The following is an 11,508-nucleotide window of genomic DNA, read 5'->3' on the forward strand; positions in this document are numbered from 1 at the left end:
ATAGCTACCATCTCTCTCTCTTTTTTTCTTTTTTTAGAAATTTTTTTATTTTATTTTATTTATTTATTTATGTAGTCACACACACAGAGAGAGAGGCAGAGACATAGGCGGAGGGAGAAGCAGGCTCCATGCACCCGGAGCCCGACGTGGGATTCGATCCCGGGTCTCCAGGATCACGCCCTGGGCCAAAGACAGGCGCCAAACCGCTGCGCCACCCAGGGATCCCACCATCTCTCTCTTAAAATGAGATCAGGTTAGCAAATGATAGAACAGCTTTCTTGTTACTGTTTTTTTTTTTTTTTTTCAAGACAAAGCAAGCTTCCCTAAGCTTGAATTTATAGTTGTTTAAAAAGATAACAAAATAAGACACAAGAAAAAAAATACCTGGGCAATAAAAAATTATTTTAAACAAACAAACAAAAAAAGGGAAATACTTATGTTGAAAAATATCTCTAAAAATCAAATAATCTGGGGCACCTGGCTGGCTTAGTCAATAGAGCATGTGACTCTTGATCTCAGGATTGTGAGTTTGAGCCCCACGTTGGGCATAGAGATTAGTTAAAAAAAAAAAAAAAATCAAATAACCTGTCAGGAAAGAACAATAAATGAATCGATTCCAAATGAAAGGAATCCTGGAATTTCAGATTTGTGCAAATTTTGCTGTGCTACCTAATCTCAATTCATATTTAGCTTCTTTTGGAAATTAGCTACATATGGAAAGAGCTCCCTCTTGAAAAAAATAAGATAGTCTGATAAACTTCTCTTTCAGTACATTATATTTTTCTTCATCAATACTGTGAGTTAAATTCCCAGAAAAGGTATGCCTGATCCTACAATTAAGATGAAAATCCAGGGGCGCCTGGGTGGCTCAGTGGTTTGGCACCTGCCTTTGGCCCAGGGTGTGATCCTGGAGTCCCGGGATCAGTCCCACATCGGGCTCCCTACAAGGAACCTGCTTCTCCCTCTGCCCGTGTCTCTGCTTCTCTGTGTTTCTCATGAATAAATAAATAAAATATTTAAAAAATAAAAATAAAATACTTTTTTAAAAAAGATGAAAATCCAGCAATTTAAAATGACCCCCCCCAAAAAAAAACCCCACCTATTTTCTTATAGCATTAAAATAAGATTTCGACTAGAGGGGCACCCAAGTGGCCCAGTCACTTAAGTGTCTGCCTTCAGCTCAGGTCATGGTCCTGGGGTCCTGGGATCTAGCCCCACGTTAGGCTTCCTGCTCAGCGGGAAGTCTGTTTCTCCCTCTCCCTCTGTTCCTCCCTCCAGCTCATGCTCTCATTTTCTCTCTCTCTCTCTCTGCTTGTTCTCTTTCTCAAATAAAATCTTAAAAAAAAGATCTCAGCTAGATTTCTTAAAACCTAGGAACATTAAGATCCACCTCTTTTGCCAAAATCTTGATTCCAGGGCTTAACCACGGCACTGTAAAACATTCTTCTGAACAGCTAATAACTAGCAATAAAAATTAAATAATTCTGGGACGTCTGGGTGGCTTAGCGGTTAGGTACGCCTGCCTTCAGCTCAGGGTGTGATCCTGGAGTACCGGGATCGAGTCCCACCCACATCAGGCTCCCTGCATGGAACCTGCTTGTGTCTCCCTCTGCCTCTGCCTATGTCTCTGCCTCTCTCTTTCTGTGTGTCTCATGAACAAATAAATAAAATCTTTTTAAAAATTTAAATAATTCTGCCTACAAGTAGTTATTAGTCTCTTACTCTGTCTTCCAGAATTTTGTACACTTTTATTTCTTTTCACATGTAAATACATAGTGCAGTCTCCTTTTTGACATCAAGATTTACAGGATTAAAATCTGAGAAACAAAAGAGATATACCACCTGGACGAATCTGAAAGTGTTCTGAGCATAGGACCACTTTTTTACTTTAACGTCCCCTGGGGAGAAAGGAAGAAATTACTTTTCTGGAAAATTTCAACCAAATTTTGTTCACTATCCCATTGTCAGAATTACTAGGAGGGACGCCTGGGTGGCTCAGCGGTTGAGCATCTGCCTTTGGCTCAGGGCGTGATCCCAGAGTCCCTGAATCGAGTCCCACACTGGGGGCTTCCTGCAAGGAACCTGCTTCTCCCTCTGCCTATGTCTCTACTTGTCCCTCATGAATAAATAAATAAAATCTTAAAAAAAAAAAAAAGAAATGCTAAGAGAAACCAAAATTTTAAATGTTCTTTGATCATTTTTAAAGCTTCCTGGAATTCAAAGGGTAATTGCAGGTGGGGTAGGGGAAGAATCCACTGTAACTAATCTTAGAAAAACAAAAGGGGGAAGAATTAAGTCTGCAAAGGCAGAAACATTAGAAATAGCCAGTTTAAATCACAAAACAGCTGGAGGGCTGTCAGAGTGTGGGGAACACAGCTGTGATTGAAAGGTGGGGAGGGGATGGAATGTGTGAGCTCTTCCAGGCTAATAAATTTTATGTCACAAACACCTCCTAACTAAGCTGGTTTGAGGATTATGACCTAATCCCTGTAGAGCACAGTGAAAGTGTTCAATAGACATCATCTATTGTTATAACGATTTTTCCTAGAAAAATGAGAATATTGAGATTAGGGTCACCAATCAACCCTTTTGGTTTGCCCAGACCATCTACATTTTACATTTTAGTACTGGATGCCTGGGCCCCCGGGGGAATCCCCTCAGCCCCGGGGGAACCAAATGGTCCCAGGTGGTCAGCTTTTATTGGGGTGGGGGAGGGTGGAAGAAACGGAATGAATTCCTATTTTTCACAATCACACCGTAATCTCCTGTTACAGGCCCGGCAAATTTCCTGTTTCAACCCTACTTGCCCTCACACAGCCACCTGCCTGCAAAAAGAAGTTGATTCCTGCGGGAGGAGCCTGGCGGGCACCTGGCCTACCAGCCCCGAGGCGTGTCCTCTGCACCTCGCGGCCCCCCCAGCAGGGGGCAGGCGCCCCGCGGCCCCCGGGCGGCTTTGGGCCTCCGGGACAGGGACGTGCCGTTCCTTGCTCCTCCAAGCTAGGACCTGGGCGTTCTTCCTCTCCTTCCTTCTTCCCTTTCTCCCTGTCTTCCTTCATCGTGTGTGTTTTCTTGTCTAGCTTTCTTTCTTTCTTTTTTTTTTTTTAAAGAGTTTATTTATTTATTCATGAGAGACACACAGAGAGAGGCAGAGACACAGGCAGAGGGAGAAGCAGGCCCCATGCAGGAAGCCCCATGCGGGACTCGATCCAGTGACCCCAGGATCATGCCCTGGGCCGAAGGCAGAGGCTCAACCACTGAGCCCCCAGGCGTCCCTCTTGTCCAGTTTTCAATTCTGATTTTCAGTGCAGAAGGTTGGGCTAGCCCTATGCCTCCTTCACGATGTGTCATCCTCTCTGCCTTGTATGAAGCTGCTTTCTTGCTTAATAAGTTCTTGTTTTTAAATCCCCATTCCTCATTTCTATGACTTGGGAGTTTCTATGGGTCCCTACATCCCACCAAAACAGCATTATTGCAACTTCTACACTGTTGTCAGATTAGTTGGGTGTAAAATGAGACACCACTGCTTCAGTTTGCATTTATCTGGAAACACTGAGCATCTCTTGCATGCTTTTAACTTTTTGTTTGTTTCTTCCCTCTTCTGACTTTACCCATTTTTCCTTTAGGACTCCTATTGATTTGCAAGCATTCCTTGGACACTAGAGAGTCGCCCCTTACCAGTTCCAGACATTTCATAGTTCTTCTCTCAACCTGGCACCCATTCACTTGGCCATGGTGTCCTTGGGAGACCAGCAGCCTCACAATCTTAATGAGGATCACATTCCTCTGTATTCTATGCTTTTCCAATTCTTAAGGAATCCTCTACTGCCGTAGGAGAGCAGGATGTTCTCTGCTGTATTCTTTTGCAGTCCATAAACTCTGGTTCACAATTCTGAAATCCAATAATCCAGTTTCACAAAATTAGCATTGTATCAGTCAGCTGGAAACAGAAGGCTCACTCACATGGGGTGATTTGAGGAGCCTTTAAGGGACTTAATTGAAAGTGTAGAACAGGTATCCTCAATCTCAGCAGTATTGACATTTGGGGCTAGATAATTCTATCTCGTGAGGAGATGTCCTGTGCATCGTAGGATGTTTATCAGTGGCCCTGCTCTCCGCTGCATGTCCCCCAACAGTCATCACAACCCAGGGTGTCCCCAGACATTGACACATTGTTCCCAGGTGAGAACCACTAGTGTAGAGAGCCCAAGTGGGACAGTCCAGTGCCCTTGGCTAGTACCAGCCTGAGGGCCATTCCCCAAAAGTCAGAAGAGGTGAGAGGAAGAGCATGGTTCCCAATACCAGGTGACATAGGAGTGCTGTGGGGAAGCAGTCTTACCAGAGCTGGGGCCTTGGGGGAGGGGGCGATGCAGCCAGAGCTAGCCTGGGAAGCCCTGCTGGGAGGAGCCACACACCTCCTCCTTTCCTTCCTCACCATCTTCTTTCTGCCAGAGGGCAAGGGAGCCTGTTGTGAGATCCCAAGAGGCTGCCTTCAGGGCAGAGAGCAACATGGAGATGGAAAAAAAAGTGGACCTAGATACTCAGCACAGCCCCCAAATATATTTGGTGGCAAGATGCTACCAGAACCAAACTGAATCTGTTTTGGTCTTTCTATGATTTGCCAAAGAAATACTGAAATGTTTGATTATGGGATGCTACCCTAGATCCAGTTGGGGGTATTATGCAATATATATGGTATATATACTATCTTACCCTTTTAAATCTGAAAAAGGGAGTGCCTGGGTGGCTCAGTCAGTTGGGCATCTGATCCCAGCGTCCTGGGATCCAGCCCCACTCCCTGCTGAGCAGGGAGCCTGCTTCTCCCTCTCTCTCTGCCACCACCACCCCTTGTGCACACATGCTATCTCTTTCTCAAATAAATAAAATCTTTTAAAATAAATTCTCAAAAAGTTTGAATTCCAAAACACATTTGGCTATGTGCATTTCAAATACAGAATTGTGGAAATGCACCTTTCATAGATAAGTCAAACTTATCAGGAGTCTCTCGTGTGATTTAGGGTAAGGATCTAGTTTTATTTGTCCCATATAATGAGCCAGTTCCCCCCACAGCACCTGCTAAACAATCCCACCTTTTTTCCTTTTATTGTGACTTTCATCCTGTACATATGTGCCTATTTCTCTATTCCAACTTACTGATCCATTTGTGTATTCTTCTGTTAGTACTACCCTATTTTTATTACTTCTACCTCTAGATATGTCCTAACATCTGGTAGGAAAGTCCTCTTCTCTCTCTCTCAATGGGGAGTAATTTTTATTGTTTTATCAGGAAGACTTTGTATATACATATAATTTTTATTTTTTTTAAGATTTTATTTATTTATTAGAGACACAGAGAGAGAGAGGCAGAGACACAGGCAGAGGGAGAAGCAGGCTCCATGCAGGGAGCCTGATGAGGGACTCGATCCCGGGACTCCAGGATCACGCCCTAGGCCCAAGGCAGGTATTCAATCTCTGAGCCACCCAGGTGTCTCTGATAGAAATTTTATTAAAGCCAGATACCATATATGGGGGGGGGGGAGTTTTTTGGAAAAATTCTTAAAAAGCTACCTTCAATAAAGCATCTTGGAGCACATCAATCCTTTATTTTTTTAGGATTTTATTTATTTATTGGAGAGAAGAGAGAGAGTGCAAGCACAAGTGGAGGAGGGGCAGAGGGAGAAGCAGACTCCCCACTGAGCAAGGAGCCCAACGGGGCTCAATCTCAGGACCCCTGGGATCAAGACCTGAGCTGAAGGCAGACACTTAACCACCCTGAGCCACCCAGGCACCCCTGAGCACATCAGTTCTATTAAAACATGGTAAATTGTATATTATAAAAAGTCTTTGATATGAAACACACAAGCTCATACCTTAAATTTTTCAATCTTCAGGTGGAACCTATGGCCTCTCTTCGGTTCCTGAAGACATAAAATTGCTTCAAAATATAGCAGATCAAACATCACACACATCTGTGTGAGGAGTGAAAGTAGGCTTAAGAGTAGTGAAAACTAAGAGCATCTGGATGGCTGTTAGTTAAGCCATCCAGATGCTCCTCCCCCATGCCTACCCTCACTGTCTCACACTCACACACACTCTCTCAAATAAATAAAAAATCTTACAAGAAAGGGACCTGAATCTACATGATTCCCAGTCTTTTGTCGTGCTTTCCCCCCTCATTTTAAAAAATATTCGCTTTCATACCTAATTTCTTCAAGAAAGTTCTCAAAACTATATAAACCTTGATTCAGGTGGACCTTAGTTTTCCTACATATTTTGGAAGAAGTTTATCAATTCTTCACAACATCATAATGCAATAAAATTTTAGTGTTCTTAGGCATCAATAAGATAAAGGAGACTATGCAAATAGAAAGAAAGTAGATCTCTAGACATATACTTTCATTTTTAGGTCTTGAATTACCTGGAAAAAAATATTCTCTATTTAGATTTAGGTAAAAATCAACCTCTTAAACCCTTTGGTCAAGATATCACCCCCGGGGCATTCCGATGGCTCAGCCCTTTAGCGCTGCCTTCGGCCCAGGGCGTGATCCTGGAGACCCGGGATCAAGTCCCATGTCAGGCTCCCTGCATGGAGCCTGCTTCTCCCTCTCCCTCTGCCTCTGTCTGTGCCCCTTTCTCTCTCTGTGTTTCTCATGAATAAATTTTTAAAAATCTTAAAAAACAAAAAAAAGATATCACCCACACTAGGTATTCTTAAGAAGTCTGACTGAGAAATAGTGAGATGCTGATAAGCTGAGCTGACACTGGGCAGATAAGGGTATTAAAGAGGTGTTTTCCATGTTCCTATGTATACCTTAATGAAAGTCGTGATGAACAATAACTATATTTCTTGTTCTGTGTCACTGAAAAGTATCTAAAATCAAGAGGTATATGTCCCACATCTGTTTCTCTGCTATTATACTAATGTAATCACAAGCCATGATTATAGTTTTATTACAGGAAATCATAAAATGTATTGTCTTGCCAAATGTGTTTTCACTTTGCCACCCTCACTTTATTTTTTTTAAGATTTTATTTAATTATTTGACCGAGAGAGAGAGCACAAGCAGAGGGAGTGGCAGGCAGAGGAAGAGGGAGAAGCAGGCTCCCTGACCAGCAAGGAGCCCAACGTGGGGCTCCCCAAGGCAATCGCAGATGCTTAACAGACTGAGCCACCCAAGTGCCTCACTACCCTCGTTTTAAAGTGGCTTTCAAGCAACTGTAATGGACCCATTCTAGGTGGTAGATTGAATGGACATCTGCTAAAGCAATCAGTGCCTGGATAAATTAACAAAGCAACCTGACCTAGGATCATGGTGATATATTAAAAAAAAAAAAAAAGTGTTATTGGGATGCCTGGATGGCTCAGCGGTTGAGCATCTGCCATTGGCCCAGAGCGTGATCCTGGAGACCCGGGATCAAATCTCACGTGGGGCTCCCTGCATGGAGCCTGCTTCTCCCTCTGCCTGTGTCTCTGCCTCTCTCCTCTCTCTCCTCTCTCTCCTCTCTGTGTATTCTCATGAATAAATAAATAAAATCTTTAAAAAGTGCTACTGAATTGTCACTGCATTCGGTAAGTCTGATGCATGGTACACACATACAGAAAGAGCCAGATTTATAGATCTGAACCGAGTTTATCAAACAGCCAATGTCTTTGCTCAGCCCTCCCTACTTTCAAATTGTTCAGTTGCCACCATGAGTAGTGACTGGAGCTGCTTGATCTGGCTTTTCCCCAGGACAGAAAGACTCAAGCCTTTCTACTTGTAAACAAATAAACAAAATCAGGAGTTGTACTAAGCATTCTAGTTTGCCAAAAGTCAGGGAAGATCCTTCATTAGGTCCGGACAAGCATGAGCTGTGCTGGTTCTCTTGTGTTCGATGTTGCCCAAATCTGCCCTGGAATGCGCAGTATGGACCCTTTGGGTACATTCCTCCTGCATGTCCCTAGGAGGATGTGTGAGGGGCCAGAGCAGCACTGACACATCAGGTTTCCTCCCCCAAACCACAGTATTAACACAAACACCCTGAGGGACGCCTGGGTGGCTCAGTGGTTGAACGCCTGCCTTCATGCTCAGGGCATGATCCTGGAGTCCCAGGATCGAGTCCCGCATCAGGCTCCCTCATGGAGCCTGCTTCTCCCTCTGCCATGTCTCTACCTCTCTCTGTGTGTCTCCCATGAATAAATAAATAAAATCTTTTAAAAAAAAAAAACAAGAAAACACAGACACCCTGCAACATCAGAGGACTCAGAACACTGAGCCAGCAGCCAGCCTCCTCTTTAGCTCCCAAGTGAACTACAACACAATGAAGATTGACCACAGTGGGAATGATTATGTAGAACAATCACAAACACTCCAAACCCCAGTCCTTACACACATAGAGTGCACTTTTCCTTCTCTTTAATTGTGAACTAGAACACACATTCATGAGAGAGTGTTAAACAGAACTTCGAGATCCTGAGCGGCTAACAGAGGTCAAGCAGGGGAGCTCCAGTGTCCCTGTTCAGAGAATTACTCTGCTCTGACACTCACCAATGGCCTGCCCTGTGTATTTAGCACTTCCTTCTAATCTCAAATCTATCACCATATTGTTCTTGGCAGACATCAGTTACCTGGCGTGTCTGACTCTGTTTGTCTATATGGGTCTGGGATTAACTTTAAAATATATATATTTTATTTATTTTAGTTGAGAGAGTGACAGTGAGAGAGAGAGAGAGAGAGAGAGAGAGAGAGAGCATGAGGAGGGGGAGCAGCAGAGGGAGGGGGGGAAGCAGGCACCCTACTGAGCAGGGAGCCCAGAGCAGGGCTTGATCCCAGGACTCCGGGGTCATGACCTGAGCCAAAGGCAGAAGATTAACCAAATGAGCCACCCAGGTTTCCTGGGATTAACTTCTTAAAAAGTATTTTATTTATTTATTTATTCCGGGGATGGAGAAAGAGAGAGAGAGAGAGAGAGAGAGAGAGAGAGAGAGAGCCTGCCACAGGGCTCCATCTTGTGACCCCAAGATTGTGATCCAAGATCAAGAATTGGAGGCTCAACCTTACTGAGCTACCCAGGCATCCCAACTTTTTTTGAAAATCACCTTCCAGACCTCTTTCCTTCCTCATTGGTTAGCACATCACTGGATGTTACTTACTTTGGGCTGAGCCCTGGAACTCATGCTAGTAGGATTGAAGCACGGCGAGATTACTCCAGAACCGTATGTATTGTCTACAGCTCCTTGTACAGATAGAGAAACAGTGTGAGTTATGGTGTGTACTGTGCAGCCGGCTAGCTCACAGAAAACCTCCCTAACTTCCCCTGAGAAACTTTCTGGCTTCTCTAAGAAGATTAAAGATCCTTCAAAGCAAGTTTACGCTAGCTCGGTATTTGGCACCAGTCGACAGCTCCTTCCAAAAATGAATCCTCATCTCTGGACTACCTGTCAAAACTTCATCCTCTCTCCACACATTCTTCTGAATTAATACGGATTTGAGTAAATTCTAGACAGGATTTTGGATGGTAATTGCATAACTTTATCATCATTTGGTGTTGGAAATGCCTTTTCTTGATTATTTTGCAGTGAATCAATCCTCAACCTAGAATCTAAACACAGAATTTTATGTTACATGGAGATGGGTTGCCATTTGATGCCAGTCCCATTGTCAAGCCATGTGCAGCAAATGCTTGAAGAGGTGAAGAGGGGGAAATGACAGGTATGGCCAGGTTAACGTCTGCTTCTGTAAAGGCCCCCACCCCAGGCGGTAAGTATGAAGAGCAGCGTCCAGAGGCAGCAAGAAATGGGCAGGGGCTTTGGGGATGGCAGGACCAGATTAGACTCATGCTTACTAGCAGGTGTGATCTAGTGCAAGTTTATGTGTTTGTAGCTTTTAAAGCAAATTGTAAAATATAGACTCACATAAAATGTACCATTAGCCATCTTTATTTTTTTTTTTATCTTATTTGTTCATGAGAGACACAGAGAGAGAGGCAGAGACATAGGCAGAGGGAGAAGCAGACTCCATACAGGGAGCCCGATGTGGGACTCGATCCCAGGACCCCAGGATCATGACCTGAGCCAAAGGCAGATGCACAACCGCTGAGCCACCAGCATGCCCCCCATTTTAGCCATTTTTAAATGTACTCTTCTGTGGCAGTAAGTACTTTCCCATCAGCAATCACTTATTAATCTTCCAAAACTGAAATTCTGCACCCACTAAACAATAACTGTCCCACCTCTAGCTCCTGGCAACCACCGTTCTACTTTCTGGCTGGAACTTGACTGCTCTAGTCACCTCTCATAAGAGAAAATCCAGGGATGCCTGGGTAGCTCAGCTGTTGAGCATCTGCCTTTGGCTCAGAGCGTGATCCTGGGATCCTGGGATCAAGTCCCACATCGGGCTCCTTGCAGGAAGCCTGCTTCTCCCTCTTCCTTTGTCTCTGCCTCTCTCTGTGTGTCTCTCATGAATAAATAAAATCTTAAAAAAAGAAAATGCACAATATGTCTTACTTTGCTTAAAAAATAAATAAAATCTTTTAAAAAAAGAAAATGCACTATATGTCTTACTTCACTGAGCATAATGTCCTCAAGGTTCAACATGGATGAAGCAGGTGTCAGAGTTTCCTTCTTTTTAAGGCTGAGTAATATTCCATTGTGTGGATATAACTTATTTTGTTTATCCATTCATCCGTCAACACACACTTGGATTGTGTCCATGCTTCAGCCACTGTGCATGATGCTGCTATGAACACAAATGTGCAAACATCTGCTGGATCTCTGTTCTCAAGCCTTCTGGGTGTTTACCTAGAAGTAGGGTTGCTGGATCATATGGTAATTCCATGCTTCATTTTTTTGAGTATGTTTTTAGTTTATTACTAAAGCAGAATATTCTATTAGAAAATGACCAGAAGTGTGTTGTTTGTTGAATTTTCACAAACTGGGCCCTGGGTAATGAAGAAGAGAACCTGTCCTGCTCTTCTGCTTTTCCCCCACATCACTAATCACCACTCACCCAACTTTGAGCAACACAGATTAATTTTGTTTCATTATCAAACTCTTTAAACTCTTTAAAATGGGGACAAAGAAACAATCATCTTAGGGCTGTTGAGACCATTCATTTACCCACTAAGAGTGCCAACCTTGTACACGTGTCTTTGCCACGAACACGACAGATAAAATCTCTCATGGCTGTAATTAATAAGTGCACATTAAAACCAAGCACTTGGCACACCTGCATATCAGCCTCCTGGCAGCAGAGACGTGAGGACAGGTGTCACAGCTGGAGCAAGGGGCCCAACAGACAGCAGGTGCAAGGGACCAGTACACCACCTGCTGGATCAGAGGCGCAGAGGCATGCACACGTGGCCACAGCTGGAGCCGGCTAACAGCTCTGTGCTTTATCTCCCTATTCCTGGGCAGAGCACACATAGGCCAGAATGGAACAATGCTGGGCGTCACCAGTGTGTGGTTGCTGTAAACATGACACGGCTGGCTGGCAGCTTATGGCAAGCATGGTAACTTGATTATTCTGTCTT

The sequence above is a fragment of the Vulpes lagopus genome, chromosome 16 (assembly GCF_018345385.1).
Source record: "Vulpes lagopus strain Blue_001 chromosome 16, ASM1834538v1, whole genome shotgun sequence".
In the NCBI taxonomy this organism is placed as follows: domain Eukaryota; kingdom Metazoa; phylum Chordata; class Mammalia; order Carnivora; family Canidae; genus Vulpes; species Vulpes lagopus.